The sequence below is a fragment of the Desmodus rotundus genome, chromosome 7, assembly GCF_022682495.2.
Source record: "Desmodus rotundus isolate HL8 chromosome 7, HLdesRot8A.1, whole genome shotgun sequence".
Taxonomy (NCBI): Eukaryota; Metazoa; Chordata; class Mammalia; order Chiroptera; family Phyllostomidae; genus Desmodus; species Desmodus rotundus.
Window position 1 is genome coordinate 1,354,309 of NC_071393.1, and position 15,387 is coordinate 1,369,695.

The 15,387-nt window shown below is 61.5% G+C and overlaps 1 protein-coding gene across 1 annotated transcript in view; it reads left to right on the top strand.

Annotated features, from left to right (window-relative positions):
* TMEM132D (transmembrane protein 132D) overlaps window positions 1-15,387 on the top strand; it is a 138,493-nt gene that overhangs the window by 110,779 nt on the left and 12,327 nt on the right. The gene's annotated exons all lie outside the window — the stretch shown is intronic.

Genomic DNA, 15,387 nt, shown 5'->3' on the forward strand with positions numbered 1-15,387 from the left:
CACGCCAGTGACCCGGTCTCCCAGGCACTTCGGCACACACCGTGGGCAGTGGAGCCACAGCCATCGGTCTGCGTTACAGGTTTACAGAGGAAGGAGGGAGGCGCTGCCTGCGGGCCACCCACACGCCTGTGCTCACCTCTCATGGGTCAGCGTGTGATCATATGGCATCTGGGGGGGCGCGGGGAGGTGCAGTCCCAGGGCAGCGTGGAGGGTTGAAGAGGACAGCGTGGCTGTGCAGCCCTGGGGGGAGCAGCGTGGAGGGCCGGCGCCTGCTTGAAGCCCAGCCCCCAGCACCGAGGCAGCGGGTGGGCCCGGTGCGGCGGCAACCGGCCAAGGCTTCCAGACCTGCAGCCGAAGGTCCAGAGGCTGCCTGCTGACCTGCCTCCTCCCACGGCCGCCTGCAGAGGCCCCGGCCACCAACTTCTGATTCTGGGGAGATCGCATCCTGTCGTGTGGTGTCGCACATCACCTGGTCACGAGCACTTCCAGAGCGCTTGTCTTCGGTGCCCTGGACTCCTCAGGGCTGTCTGCGTCCCCACCCGGCCCTGGCCTTCACCCTCACGCACAGTCTTCCTGCGGGCGTCCCGGTCCCGTCAGTGGCAGTTCCACTAATTCAGTTTTTCAGACCCATCTGGGGAGTCCTCTGCCGACCAATCATGTGGTTGAACCTGACAGTTTGACCCTCACGATGCACCGGAACCTGACCTTGTCGTGCTTCGGCAGCTCCGTGGTGGCTGGCAGAGTGCTCGCCGAGTATGGGCAAGTTACTGCGCGCCCACTCGGACTTATGGGCTGGCGTGTTGCTGATGGAGGGAGTGAGGAGACTTCTGGAAGACTTTCTCCTCCGGGACGTGCCTGGCGTCTTCTCTCTGCGTGCCGTTCTGTGCGTTCACATCAGAGGGCTGTGGAGTCCTTGGATCATGGCGCACTTGGCTGCAGAGATGCGTTTGGAGCCCTCGCAGGAGTCCAGAGGGGGGAGCAGGGGCGGCTCCCCGCTGGGATCCCTTGGGAGGCAGGGAGCCACTGGAGCAGGCTGGGTGTGCTTCTCTGCCAGGCATCACCGTCCTTCCCCACGTGCGTCTCGCTCCTGCTCTCGGGCCCAGGGCTGGCTGCTCCGGGGACTGACACGGTGGTTCCTCCACACCCCACCCTCTGAACGAGCCTTCCAGAAGCTACCCTCTGCTTCCTGTGGGGACCCTGGCCGACGCCCTGGAGGGCCCCCGTGAGATCCGGTTCTGGCCTCCTGTCCTTCCTGCCCAGCCCCTTGGGAGCCCTGGGCTGCCTTTGACCCTTCACCTGCGGGGTGAGGCCAGCGTTCAGGTTTCCCACGTGGCCGGGCCTTTTTTCGGTCTACAGACCTTTTTTCTTCTTGGTTTGTTTCTCTTCTCAAAACCGGGAGCAGTCCGGCTTCCTTCTGTGACCCTGCTTTGTGGCGGATGACTTGTCCCCACCGGCCACTGCCACTGCGGTCAGCTGGCCTGTTAGAAGCTGCCGGGTTTAGCGAGGGGCTCTTTCTGCCTTTGGGCGGACGTTCTTACAGTGTGAGGCCCAGCTTCATTTTTCTTTCGTTTCAGGGTTCCTCGGTTCTGTGGTCTGACCACCTCTCACCTCAGTGGGTGGGGACGCCCTGTGCTGCATTTCCAACGAGAGCTCCGTCCTGCACATCCCCCCGTCCCCTGGTGTCAGTGGGCTGATTGTGAGCCAGCAGCAGGGTGGCGTTGGGTGACCATTTCCCCAGAATGCAAAGCAGGGCACCCCCAGTCCAGACCCTCCTCTCGAGCCGCAGGACAGGCCTGCTGCAGACGCCGTCTCTGTGCCAGGAGAGGGGCAGGTGCCCACGCAAGTCCTGGCCGAGAGGGCCGTGGAGAAGCCGCTTGGAGGAAAAGCTGCTGAGATAGCTTGGTGCCTGCGTCATGATGATGTGATTCCGAACTAGTGATTAGATCAGGGCTTGCATAGTTTATTTCCTCCGCATTTAACAACAAAAACATCACCACCACCATGAGAAGAACAGTAGACATCAGTGAGTGTTCCAAAGGAGCCAGGAGAACTCGTGGCAGGGAGCTTGGGAGAGCCCCCGACGTGAAGACAGCGGTGGGTGAGCAGGGCTGTCCCCAGCACCTCGGACACCAAGGCTCTTTGACTTCCCACTTCCAGCAGCAGCTGACCTGTGGGGGCTCTGACTGAAACCTGCTGTTGGTCCCTCCCACCTGTGAGAATGTGATTTAGGTCAACACCTAAAATGGCACAGTGACCGCGGCCCTCCAAGAGCGCAATGCTCCTCCCCCCAGGCACGCAGAGACTTCCGGCTCCGGCGTTCTCATGCCCCCGAAGGCCCTCCTCCACACAGAGCAGAGAGGAGCCAGCCGGGAAGGGTGGCTGAATCACGACGGCTCTTTCTTCTCCTGAAGTCTGGTTCCCAGAGCCATGTAACACCCAGGAGGCGGGCACACGGCAGGTGCGGGGTGACGACTGTGGGAAGAGCTGAGACCGCAGGTGGGTGGGCCTGCAGGCTTTGAGAGGAAGAGGGGGCGTCGGGGGGCCGGTCTGGCCTCACGCTGGTTCAGCATGTGGCTCTGTGCCCAGAGGCGAGGAAGAGGCGGGGTCAGTTTTGAGACTCCTGGGACATACAAAGGAGGGGTAAGGTCGTGAACATCCTCATATTATCTCATATTATCACTGCCACCCCTGAGAAATCTCTAGGCTTCCATTAAGCACCATGTTGAAGCTCCAGCCTGGTCTTTCCGCCGGGCGTGTCCGAATCGTGCCGATAACGAGTGAGGGGTGAGTGAGCCGCTGGTCGAGTGCCTCTCTGTCAGGTAAAAGCAGGTGCTTCACAGTCGCTGCTGTTATACGAATTATACCCTTTCCAGGGGGTTTTCATGTTGTCCTTGAGTTCTTCTTGAAACTTCGGAAAATCTTTCTGCATTAACATACACAGCCGAGCTCAAACTTGTAGCACTAATTTTAAAACAAATTTAAATAGTATCTCCAAGAATGTCCCCAAGTTGCATTTGGAATTGCTAAATTTGCTTAGAGAAAAAAACCCCGGCCAGTCTTCACTCTTGTCCTCAGTGGCTTCTTGGCTCCAGACCTTAAATGACTTGAAGAGGCAGCTTGGGCTGGAGGCTTGTCGCACCCTGGAACCTGCGTGTTTCCGGACACACCTGCTCTTCAGCGACCCTCGCAGGGGCTCCTCGTCCAGCCTCGTCCCGGCCCACGGGACGCTCCTGGCCCCGCTGCCACCTGCCTCGGTGCCCGGACAGAAACGCCGCTGTGGTCACTCGCGGGCCCCCAGCCGACCTCACGTCTCCCAGTAGCCTCGGTGTGGCCCCTGCAGTGACCGTCTCGGTCAGTGTTTCCCTGGTGGGCAGCCCGTGCAGCACCCTGAACGCTGCTGGTCTTTGCCGTAAACACGCTCTGCGGAGAGCGGAGCACCCTGTTCCCGCACACAGCTGGCCCTCCCCTGCGGGGCCATCCGCCTAGAGCGGCTGTGCTCCCTGCACCAGGCCTCCGGGCCCATGTCCCTCCCCCTGCAGCTCCCCCCCCCCCCGCCCCCCGCCCCGCACTTCAGCCCCAACGCCGTGTGTCCGCAGGGTTCTGGCCTCCCAGCCCCAACATCCCCCTGGAGACCCCCACAGAGTGGGGTCTTGGATGTCTCACTCGGCCGGTTAATTATGTTCCTGATTCCTTTTTTGGAAAGAGATGAACTACAAGTAAACGCATCAGAAGCATAACGCCAGGTGGACCACAGGCTTGTTCTGCTGACGCTGGCTCTCAGGCCTCTTTGCAGCTCTGAGCTCTGCTCCGCTGGGCAGCCCCGATGGAGCGGGTAATGAGGGTAATTTGGAGCAGATTTCACGGCTTAGTAAGGATGCCAGCAGGGTGTGACAAGGACAGTGACCATCAGCTCCCGAGGCGTGACAGGGTGGAAAAGAAGAGGAAGCGAGTCCCAGGATCCAGAGGCAGGACTGCGAGGAGCAGGCCGACCTAGTGGTGCTGAGGCCTACCATGGAAGGAACGGAGCCCTTGGGGACCCTCGAGGGTGCGACCAGGGCCCCGGCCCATCGGACTCGCCACCCTCCCGCATTGATGCGGGCATCTGGCAGGGCGGGCTCCAGCCGCCACCCAGGCCCCAGTGGGGACAGCGAGGAAGATCCCCTGGGAGGGGTGAGTGGGAGAAAGCTGGCCGGGCGGCCAGGAGGAGGCGGGCACTGGACCAGCCTCAGGCCTGTCCCACAGTGGCCGCCACCTCACCTGGGCTGCCCCCTTGCTCCTCCAGCACCTCCTGTCGGTGGCCCCTCGGGACGGGGGTGCACAACCAGGAGCTAATAGGTGAGTGTGACCAGGGCAGGAGGGTGTGAGGGCGGAGGAGCTGGTTCCAGCACCTGTGGGAGCATCTCTGGGTCTAAACGTGACCCTTTCCACTTCCCAGTCGGTGCCTGTTCAGCACTTGCCGACGCAGCAGAGCCCCTGCTGCGGTCAGCCCACTCGCAGACGGCCAGGTGGTCTGGTCACTGCCTTGCAGCCGCCTCTAGAATCACTGGCCCCAACTGGAGTGGAGGGTGAGAACAGGCATTTTGGTGGAAAACCCACCTCGTTCCCAGGAGTGGCCGGGCCTGCCGTATGGCAGGACACAGCCACCTGCCTGGCTCTCCCCGGGCACGCTCGGGCCCTGTGCTCCGGCGCAGCGAGACTGGCTTCCGTCTCCCACTTCGTCCGTGGGCATTGCCTGCACTTCCCTCGAGGGACAGGCTTGCGCGGAGGGCGCCTGTGCTGTCGAGTGGGGCTGAGGGCCCCCAGCGTGCCTGTGTGATGGTGGCATTTGTAGCGTGAGACCGCAGGGGCGGGCGGGTCCATTAGCACAGAGTGGGCAGTGATGTCAGCCAACCACGACGCAGGTGCCACAGGAAGTGAGCAAATGCCGTGTCCTCCAGCAAACACGTCAGCAGATGGGGTCCCTCAGCAAGTGTTCTTAGTCCCCAAATTGCAAGTGAGCGTGCTTAGAATTATTAGGTATTTCAATTTGATGCTGAAACCAGCTCATCTTTGCAGACAGACTTGCAGAAATTCAAATAGGTGATAGCAAAATAGAAAATAATTACAGATCTGACTTCAGTTTTATGTCACAGGCACGTAAACATTCGATCAATGACCTCACTTATCTATGAAGAAGTAACTGTCAGCCGGGAGCTCCGTCACCTTGAAACACCTGAGCTTCCCGTTCCTTTGCCTTTCCCAGGAAAACCCGCCCTTGGGGCTGGCACCCCCGCAGTGTCAGAGCCGGCTTCTAGCCAGACTGAGTCTCCTCCGTCTCTGCACCAGCCCGCCCCTCACCGTGATGGCCCAGCGTGGGAGGGACGCCCTGCCCGCTGTGAGGGGGCTTTCCTGAGAGTTGGGGGCGGTGTCAGTCAGTCTAGGCAGCATCGCGCCTGTCCTCTGTCCCACAGGTGTGTGGGCCACGCAGGGTGGCTCGCACTCAAGTGCCGCGTCCTGTCTTTGTGAAGAAGAGCGAGGAGCCACAGAAAACGGTCCAGCAAGAACGCCCTCCATGGTTTAGAGGTTCTGGTCATCGAGGTCCTGGGGAATGTCACTCAGCTGCCGGACCCAGAGCCAAGCGCTCAGCCCCGCATCTGGAGGCTGACGGTGTGGCGTGCGCGGGGAGTTGTGAGTGCCGGGGAGGGGAAGCCGGCTGCCGAGCCAGACGTCCCTGCGAATATCATCGTTTACAATGTCCTTCCTGGGCTTGCCCTCTGCAGATGGGGGGCCTTCCATCCACGCTCTGAGGTCTGAAACGCAGGAAAACCTCCACGGCTGACCCCAAATCTGAAGAGTTAGCGAAATGCAACTGGAGAGCAGTCTGTCCACTTCCGGAGCAAACGCGCACATGGACTGACGGACGTCAGCCGCAGCGATCTGCTGATACCCAGTTTCACAGAGAGTAAAACCATCTACTTAGAAGGCTTTTAAAATGCCTTTCGATTAAGGAGGAAGAGACGTTAATAAGAAAATCCACATCATCGCTGTGGAGTTTTCATACATTTGAAACCAGCTTCCTGAGCGAAAACAGTGAGGTGCTCTGGCCGTGAGAGAGCCTTCAGGCCAGTGAGCGAGCAGCAGTGGGGTTGGCGCGTCCCTGTCCCCTGCGGCCTCAGAAAGTGCGTCTGGGTAGGAAAACCCTTGACCCCATGTCTGCGGTTCCCTCTGTGACCTTGTCGAGCCGTCGCCTCACATCTTCCCAGGGGCTTCTGTCTCCCTTTCCTGGATGGGCCCCCGTGACCACAAGCCGGCAGACTCCCCGGCCCCCCCCCTCTTGCTCCTCTTCTGGCATAACTCACAATGCTTCCTGCTGCCGCGCCTGGTCAGGGCGGCTCTGCGTGGGCACGGGAGGCTTTGTGGGTGCCGTGCACTGGGTGGGGCGGGGCAGAGGACAGAGCGGCAGGGCCGCATCTCCCTAGCACACACCAGCCTCGTGCTCAGTTGGGGATGCCCTGCCAGCGTCGCGCCCAGGCCGGCAGGCCCCCCGGTGCCCACCAACAGCCACGTTCTGCGTTCTTAAGTGAGACTTCCTGATGTCTAAAGGCTGGCAAGTAATCCCACTTTTTTTAAACACCGGGCAGGCTGTACGACACATTGGCAGGCCGGGCCTGCCCTCCGGGGTGCCGGTGCTCGCACTTTGTTCTGCATCCTGTCTGTTCAGCCTCCGGGGACCACCGCTCCTCCGGCCTCTTAGCTCACAGCCACGCCCTGCCTCAGCCACCTCACCACTGCCCCCTTCGCAGACACACCGCAACCCCCTAGAAATACGGGGGAGGGGAGTTGGTCATTTACCTGCCAACATCTGAAGTCCACCGTGGGCAGGAGCTCTCTTTGTTCAGAAAAACGTTCCAGTGTACTTTTCAGAGTCGGCCGCACACAGATACTCAGAGTGCTGTTGACCTTGAACTGCACGGGCCCACATACGCGTGGAACTTTCTCAGTCAATCCCTGCGTTTTTCGGTCCACGGGTGTGAGTCCGTGGGTGCAGAGGGCTGACCAGTGCATTTCATTTAGGGGACTTTGTTTGGAGTCCGTGGGTCTTGGCATCTGCAAGGGCCCTAGAACCAGTCCTGGGTGGGCACCAAAGGACAGCTAAGTCTGGGGGGAGCTGGAAGTTACACACAGACTTCTGCCTGCGCAGGGGTCGGAGACCCCGACCCCCGCGTCTCCAGGGCCTGCTGTGGTCTCACTCGTACTTGCCCTCCGATCGGAAGCAACCAAGGTGACCTTCAGGAGGCAGATGAGCTGCGGTCCCTCCAGATGGGGGACACTGTTCTGAGCTTGAGAGAGCTGCTGATTTGCCCTTAATTTTGATTTTCTGCCGTGATAAACCGATCTTCCTCAGCGCACCCTCTGCATTTCCCTAGTTTCCAGGGCCCCGCAGGGCACTCAGATCGCATGCAGCCATGAGAAACGTCTCCCCTCTCCCTGGTGGTCAGCAGCTCGCTGCTCACAGCGGCCCCTGTCCTCACGGGAGAAGCGGCTGTGAGCAGAGGGTCTCCCGGCACTTGGCCCGGCACCTGCTCTGTTTACTCAACAAAGCCAGACCAGCCAGCAAGCGAACATTCCAGTTCGCATTCCAGCTTGCGGCTGTGCCAGAAGTCTTCATCTGGATGTATTCGGTCAGTGTTAGCTAAAGCCGTACAGAAGCTGAACAGGAATAACCTATCTGGTGTTGACGTTTTACACTTCTCATTCACGCTAAATAAAACCCCATCAAAGAACCTAACTCACTTTGCATTAAACTCACCTCTGCGAGCACTGGAGTCGGACCCCCTGATGATGATGATAAGGAGGCCTGGAGTGACTGGGGGCGCAGCCCCGTGTTAGCGAGGAGACGGGCTGGCTGCCACACCCCTTCCGGCAGCTCCGGTCTGTCTCGCACGGCTCCTGGCTCTGCAGCTGCGTGTGGCTGCAGAGGGCACTCAGCCCCGCAGACCCCTCAGCACGCAGACGGCAGGCCGAACAGCTGACCGCAAGTGCCCGCGGACCAAGCTCAGCCCGCACTCGCCCTGGGCAGGAAGGGGCCGGCCGCTCAGTGAGTCTGAGGCTGCACCCTCCTGAGTGCGGCACTGTAGCGTCCAGGCGGACGTACCTGCTGCGAGGGGCCGCTGTGCGCAGGGGGAGTGCTTTAACCCCGCCGGTGTCCTTTGCGTCTGGGAGGCACGAGCCACGTCAGGGCTGGGGGCTGTCTGTTCTGATCGGAGGATGCACATGTGTGCATGCGTGTGTACGTGTGTGTGTGCCCGCTCGTTGGTGCTGCAGGGCTGCACTCGGCTGTCGGGCCTGCCGCGGGATTAAGGAGCTCCGCCTGGGCCGGCAGCCACCGCGGGACCCGTGAGCCGTGCTTCCTGCAGGCGGGTTGTGGGGTGCAGGCTCCGTGCTGGGGAACCCGTGTGTCACGCGCCTCCCTCATGGCCCGTCCTGAAGGCCGCGTGCACGTCCACATCCCAGGGCCTGGCGCCCGTGGCAGCTCCGTGCCCGTCAGATGAGGAAGGGACCAGTCGGTGGCCTGCGCCCCCAAATCTCAGGTAACTGCTGGAAGTAGGGAGAGGACTATCGCGTGGCCTCTGACGGCGGGAGAGGAAGGGAAACCGAAAGAAAGGCAACGGCACCGCAAAGCCTGGGCATGTGAGTGTGAAGTGTCGAGTTCGTAGAGGAAGTGAGCTCCGGTACGTGGGTAATGGGCAAGGAGACCGGTGAAAATGCGTCGAACTCTAGTGAGGAGGCCAGAATGGTCAGGGGTACCTGAAACGCTAAGCGTGTTCCAGCTGCACGCTGTCGCTAAACACGCGTGCACACACCGGAACGCTCGGGCACGGGGGCTGGAAGTGGCAGGTGGGACAGGCACGTGTCAGGCAGACCCTGACTGGAAGAGAGAGAGAGCGGCTTGTAACTGTCCGGTGAGGGGGACTCTGGGGCAGGAGGTGCAGGGTCGGAGTGGACATAAAAACGGCCCCTCCCTCCGCATATACACACATTCGCCCAAAACATCAGGCTCCTCGGACCCTGTTGCCCCCCCGCCGGGCACAGAACAGCATTTTCCCACGGGGCCCCCGCCTCTGTGGGGTCGGGGGTCAGACCCGGACGTGGTCTGCAGGAGCAGCTGTGAACCCCAGTCCGCAGAGAGCGACGAGAAGGGCCATTCTGACGGGGACCCTTGTGAGCCGTAGGAGTGGACATGCTGTGGCCCAGCCCTCCAGGTGCCACCGGCTCCATCTGAGAGCACGCGGAGCAGCGTGGTCACGGGAGCGCCTGCCTTTCCTCGCCTGTGCAGTCTCCCTCTGCATGGTCAGCGGCGTGTTCCCAGCGCCCCGTGAGGAGCAGACGTGCACAGGGCATGCGTGGGCTCTGCTGTTGGGGAGGACAGGCCCGGTGAGAGAGGTAGATCTTATCAAATAGGTACAAGTGAGCGGGACGCTGTCTGCGGCCTGTGTGCGGAGGTGGGTGGGGAGGGCGGCACCAGGGCTGTCTTGTTGAGAGCAGGGTCTCCTCCTGCCCAACCCCCCCCCCCCCCCCCCCCCCCGGAATGACATGGACGTGGTTGGTCTCGGCCTGGGGGGACGGAGGAGACCGTGCTCCTGGTGAGGTGCGGCGCAGGGGCGGCCTGGGCCGGAGGAGCCCCCTGAGTGAAGAGCGGTGTCTAGCCTGGGTCGCCGCCCGGGAGGGCCGAGGGCAGGGAGGGAGGTTTGCTGCTTGCAGAGCAAAGGGAGGTGGTGGTGGAGTGCTGGGTGGCTCCCAGTTCTGAAGCAGAGTTCTGCGGTCCAGGCGGGCCAGGCGTGCTCCTCCACAGGCTGCACAGGACGGGCCTCCTGCCTCCTGCAGCCCTGGTGTCTGCGTCCCTCCGAGGCTCTCCGCCGCCCCAGCCTCTGCCTCTGGCCTGGGCCCCCTGCTCCGGACCAGACTGTGCTGTTCACGGAGGACGCCCGCCCACCGCTGCAGGGTCCCTTCTGAGCGCAGGCACAGAGTCAGAGACCCAGTTTCCAAAGGAGGCATCTTCAGAGTCCTGGGCCCAGGGTCTGAGTGTGTCTCTTGGGATGATGCAGTTCAACCCTCGATCCAGGCATCCGCAAACGTGGTGGCATGTGACAGGGACACTTGCTAAATGACCCCATTCGTATGAAAGTGCAGCATTCCAGCGAACTGGCGAGTGCTTGCTGGCCGCAGGCTGGGGTCGAGGTCGGCCGCCCATGGGCCGCAGGGAAGCGCAGGCTGGCGGGCCCGACATCTGTCCCCAGGCCGCAGGGGGTTCACCGTGTGTGCAGCACAGGGCCACGTGTGGGCTTTTAACACGTGGCTGGGCCGTGACGAGGCGTTCGGCTGTGGGAGTGACGCAGTGCCGAGCCCACACAGTCTCTCAAAGTCTGGAGACAACCGCACAGCTTATTTTATGAGGCCGGGATTCTTCCGACACTGAGCCACACGAAGTCACTGAGAGCAGGACAACTGTGGCCCAGTACCCCCCGCGCGTGGGGACACGAAATCGCTTCCCAGAAGCTGGGCGAACTGGGCCGGGCAGCGCGGGCAGAGGAGGACCGCCGGACTGGCGCTCGCAGTCGCAGTCGGGGGGCCGGGAGGGAGGAGGGAGTGTGTGCGCAGGGTGCGGGGGCCTCCCGGGCTGCGGGCGTCAGCACGGTCGTGCACTTCAGTCACACTCGTCACGTTGCACATGCAAAGTGGCGCGGTTCCCTTCCTGTGAACTGCACCTCGAAGAGCGGCCATGAAGTACTTCGCGTGGCCAGGCCTGGTCTTCTGTGCGGGTAAATGAAAAGAATCAGCACAGCCTTCCGTCCTCAGAGGAAGAGAGAGTGGCCTCGAGTTTCAGTTTTACTTTGACTGGAGCTTGACTGACGCTCGGTGGTGAAGCTCACCGCGTCGCCCCTGACGGCAGCCTTGGCGCACAGGGGTGTGCGTCTGATGAGGCTCTCCGGCCAGCTAATGCTGCGCCTGTTTAATGGACTCCAGCCATGGCGGGGTCCGCATCACCCTCCCCACACAGCTGTATCCTCATCAGGACGTTCCTACCATGAAGGACCCCACCCACATCGACCGCCTTCCTGAATAAAAATCTTTCTCTTCGCTCACAGTGAGAGCACTCCTGCGTCTATCAGTTATTAAAACCCATCGGTCAACAGCAGCGGCTGGGACTGGCCGCGGTCTCTGTGTGCCCGTGGTCCCGGGTGTGCCAGAGGCTGCGAGGAGGGGGGACTGCACGCAGCACGCTTCGCTTTGCAGGGAGCCGCAACGGAAGGCTTTGCCAGCGGGGCCGGTGAGGACAGAACTGCAGGTCCTCGTAAACCAGGTGTTGGAGAGACGCGGGCCTTTGGGGGCGCAGGCTTGGAAGCCGAGCGCAGATTTACCTTCTGGAGCGGAGGGAGCGGGCGTTAGCGCCCCTTCCCCGGACACAGCCGGGACAGAGGAGCTGTTGGACAGCGGCCGCCAGCAGGTGAGGTTGGAGCCCCAGGAACCGGTCCTTGGGCATCGTTTCTAAGAGTACTGGTGCTCCAAGGCGGGCATGTCTTTTCCTTAGAGCTTCTTGGATTCCACGTTTGCGGACCTCCGCTGATTTGCGGCTGACCAGCAGCCCGCTCCTTGAGCCCGTTTTCATTCCCTCACTGTGGTTCTCACTCTTCAGTCCCTCATAGCACCCCTGCGGCTCGGCAGGGAAGAGGCTGGGGGTGTGCTCCTTCTTCCTCCTGCCGTCATTTTACGAATGCTTCCCACTGATCCAACTCCTGAGGCGTATTTGCCACAGGTTTTGCAGAACCTGCGTTTCAAAACCTGTGTGAGTGCCCATACCTGGCGCCGGGCCAGGAAAGCAGCCCCGGTTTGCACAGCCCCGGTTTGCACAGCCCCGGTTTGCGCAGCCCCGGTTTTCACAGCCCCGGTTTGCACAGCCCCGGTTTGCGCAGCCCCAGTTTGCGCAGCCCCGGTTTTCACAGCCCCGGTTTTCACAGCCCCGGTTTGCACAGCCTGGTTTGCGCAGCCCCGGTTTGCGCAGCCCCGGTTTGCACAGCCCCGGTTTGCACAGCCCCGGTTTGCGCAGCCCCGGTTTGCGCAGCCCCGGTTTGCACAGGCCGGTTTGCACAGCCCCGGTTTGCACAGCCCCGGTTTGCACAGCCCCGGTTTGCACAGCCCCGGTTTGCGCAGCCCCGGTTTGCACAGCCCCGGTTTGCACAGCCCGGTTTGCATAGCCGGGTTTGCACAGCCCTTGGGAAAAGGCGTGGCTTCAAAGTCATGATACCCTTCCACGCTCAGGTGGTTCTCTCTCTGCGTTTTTTGGACGTCTATTACAGAAATGGGCCAGGTTTTGATTCTTAAAATGTATACTTTACCGTTTCTATTTGAACCCACTGACGGTTGGAAATAGAGACTTAATCCAGTAAACGGACTTCAGTGGAGTCAGTTTCTGCTCTCAGCCTCTCCCCCCGAGTTAGGGTGACGTTCGTCACCAAGCGTGCCTCCGAGCTCCTTCCTCACGCCGGGGGCGGGTGTCACGGACCCGCCGCTGCCCCTGCCCAGAGCCCGTGCTGGGACGAGACGGAAGGGCTGTCAGCGCCTCGGCAGTGGCACACGCCCCACAGGAAACACTGCCCGTGGGGGTTTGAGTGTGGCAAATGGGACAAAGGCAAAGAGAGAAAAGAACCTGTTTTTCCCTAAAAGTGGTGACAGGCACCCACCCATTCGTTCCATAGCGCCGCGGGCACCCCGTCATCTGTGCCCCACGAGATGGAGGAGGGGCCTGCAGGGCCGTCCGTGCCCCACGTAGTCGCAGGGGGTCTGTGGCCCGTTTAGGACCCCAGGGGACTCTCCCTGCCCCCAGAAGCATCTTAATTGCATCCCTCCTCATCCTCATTAGCGGGAACTGGGGGCCGCAGGTTCCTTTCTGCGTCAGCCCAGGACGGCGCGGTTGTGGAGCTGTCTGCTGGAAGAAAGAAACCATGCGTGCGCACCCCGGGGCCAGCCCACACCTGGCCGCTGGACTGGCCGCTGTTCTGGACCCGCCGCCTGGCTGGTCCTCAGCACCGATGATTGGACTCGGCTCTGGCCCGCCTGTTGGCTGGGGTCCCTGTGGCTCCCAGGTCAGGAGAGGGCCCCGCACCTCTTGCAGTCCCTCTGGGGATGGGCGGCTGCAGTCCTGACCAACACCTGCTTCTCAGTCCCCCCACGTGGTTCACGTGAAGTTGGAGCAGGCCTGTGAAGCTGGCTCATTTGTGTGTCCATTCCGTACCGACTGACTGAACTGCTCATTGTTGTGTGCCCTGAAGCCCGGCCTGCGGACAGTTCTGCCCCTCTGACGACCTGACTGCCTCCTCCTGCACGGTGACGGGGAACAGGCGGCCGCTGCGTCGTCAAAGGCTGCAGGCAGAAGCCCCGGCTTCAAAGAGCAGGTGCCGAGGCCCCAACCCACAGACCCAACTCCAGACTCGTGCCAAGTTCAGCGGCACAGCTCTCTGGAGGTCGAGTTCGTGGTGTGAGCCACCGTCAGCATCTTTGTCTTATGGGTCAGGAGGAGGCCGTGCAGCCTGTTCTGTGGGGACCCGAGGTTAACCCACACCCTCCCCTGTGCCCGTGGGACTGAGGCACGGCGTCCCTTTATTTAGTGCCTGTCTGCCTAGCACGTCTGAAGACATTCGTGCGGTTGCTGGTGGGAGCCTTCTGCAGCAGCTGATGGAATCAATCAGTCGGTATTTGGCCACATCCCTGAGGGCCTCAGGAATGCTGGGTGAACTGGTGCAGCCACTCACCACATTTGAAAAATGACAATGAATAATAAATGTAGAAAACAAACATGGCCTTAGGCTCTCCCCGTGGTGATAAATTCCTCCTTGAGGGAATTTCTGTAATGCTGTCTAATCAGCTTAAGGAGTTAATTAAACAGCTGTCACTAACTTCCTAATTCTGCAACATGAAGCTAAACAAGATTGGAAATTACTTGTGCAGAACCACGGGGCTTTGTGGCACCGGGAGGTTTCTTCGGGGGGCCCTGTGCCCAGGCAGCGGGTCGCCGGGGTGGCCTGCAGGAAGGAGCTGGGGCCCTGGGGAGACACTCGCCTTGCTGGGGAGCGCGGACAATGAGGCAAGAGTTGAAGAGCCCCCCGTTTTCTCCAAAGGGGCCCCACTGGGGGAGGTGGCTTTCTGCCAGGTCCGAGGTTGCAGCTGGAGTCCGCAGGTCAGAGTGGCCTGTACGTGCATCCGTGCAGGTGCCCCATGGTTTTCACGGAACGTGACCACACCGCAGGTACAGATCGTGGGATCTCACCTGAAAAACACCAACTCTCGGCCTCTCTTGAAGAACCAGGAAACCTGCGAGCCTGGCCCAGTGTCCTCCATCCAAAGCAGCACTCGGCTGGGACTCACACTCCCCAGCCTGACCCGGTGTGAGGCCCTGGCTCCCCAGGCCACCGTCATCGCCTCCCGGGATGTGCGTCGTGGCCGAGACGAGGTGCCACTGTAGACAGGAGCAACTGGGTGAGGGCTGCCCGGTCCCCCCGGGGACCTGAGCCAGGCAGGGCCAGGGCATGAGACAGCTCGCTCTCCCTTCTCCCCGAACTGTGGGCAGTTCCCCTTAACTGCCACCCTCGGTGCCCGGCAGGGAGAGACACGTGGCCTTTGCCCCCCAGACACAGCGGGAAGTGGCACCACATTCTGACGTTGCCTTTCTTCTTTCACTGTGTTTGTACCCAAAATAGCACTGAACCACCTGGGAAGCCCACAGAGGAGAGACACAGTAAACCGGTGCTGGGCCGCGGGGCTCTCGGAGGCCTGTGCTCAGACAGGAGAAGGCGCTTTGAAACTCAGGCACTTTCCCAGCTGCACTCTGGCCTTTCGGGATAAAAGCCGTGAGGAAAGTGTGTTGCCACACCCACAGGCCACGTCCACTGTGCTAGTTGTAGGCACAGTCCCCTCGGGGACAGCGAGGTCACATGCTGAGATGCCCAGTTAACTCGAGGGGGACGGCGCAGGGACGTGAGGGCACGAAACCCCTTCCTGGAGCTGGGGTCCACAGGCAGTCAGCCGGGAGGGCCTCAGGGCCCTCCCACGAAAGACAGGGTGGCTTCCCCGGGGCACCGGCCTCTGTCCAGCGTGTGGTGGAGGCTCACCGGGGACGGGCCAGACACGCTGAGACTCTCGGGAGAAACTCTCTGGGGACGCGTGGGCATGGGGTGAGCGGGACTTGAACCGTGGGTGCTGCGGGCTAGCACTCAGAATCTCATCCTGAGCCTGGGTTACACAGGGCCTCTGGTCCTGTGGTTAGAGGGGAGTGTCCTGCACAGACAGATGAGGCCCAGGTCTGGGTCCTGGGGCTCAGTGCTCTCTGTCTGAAAAACGGGCCCAGGGACCCCC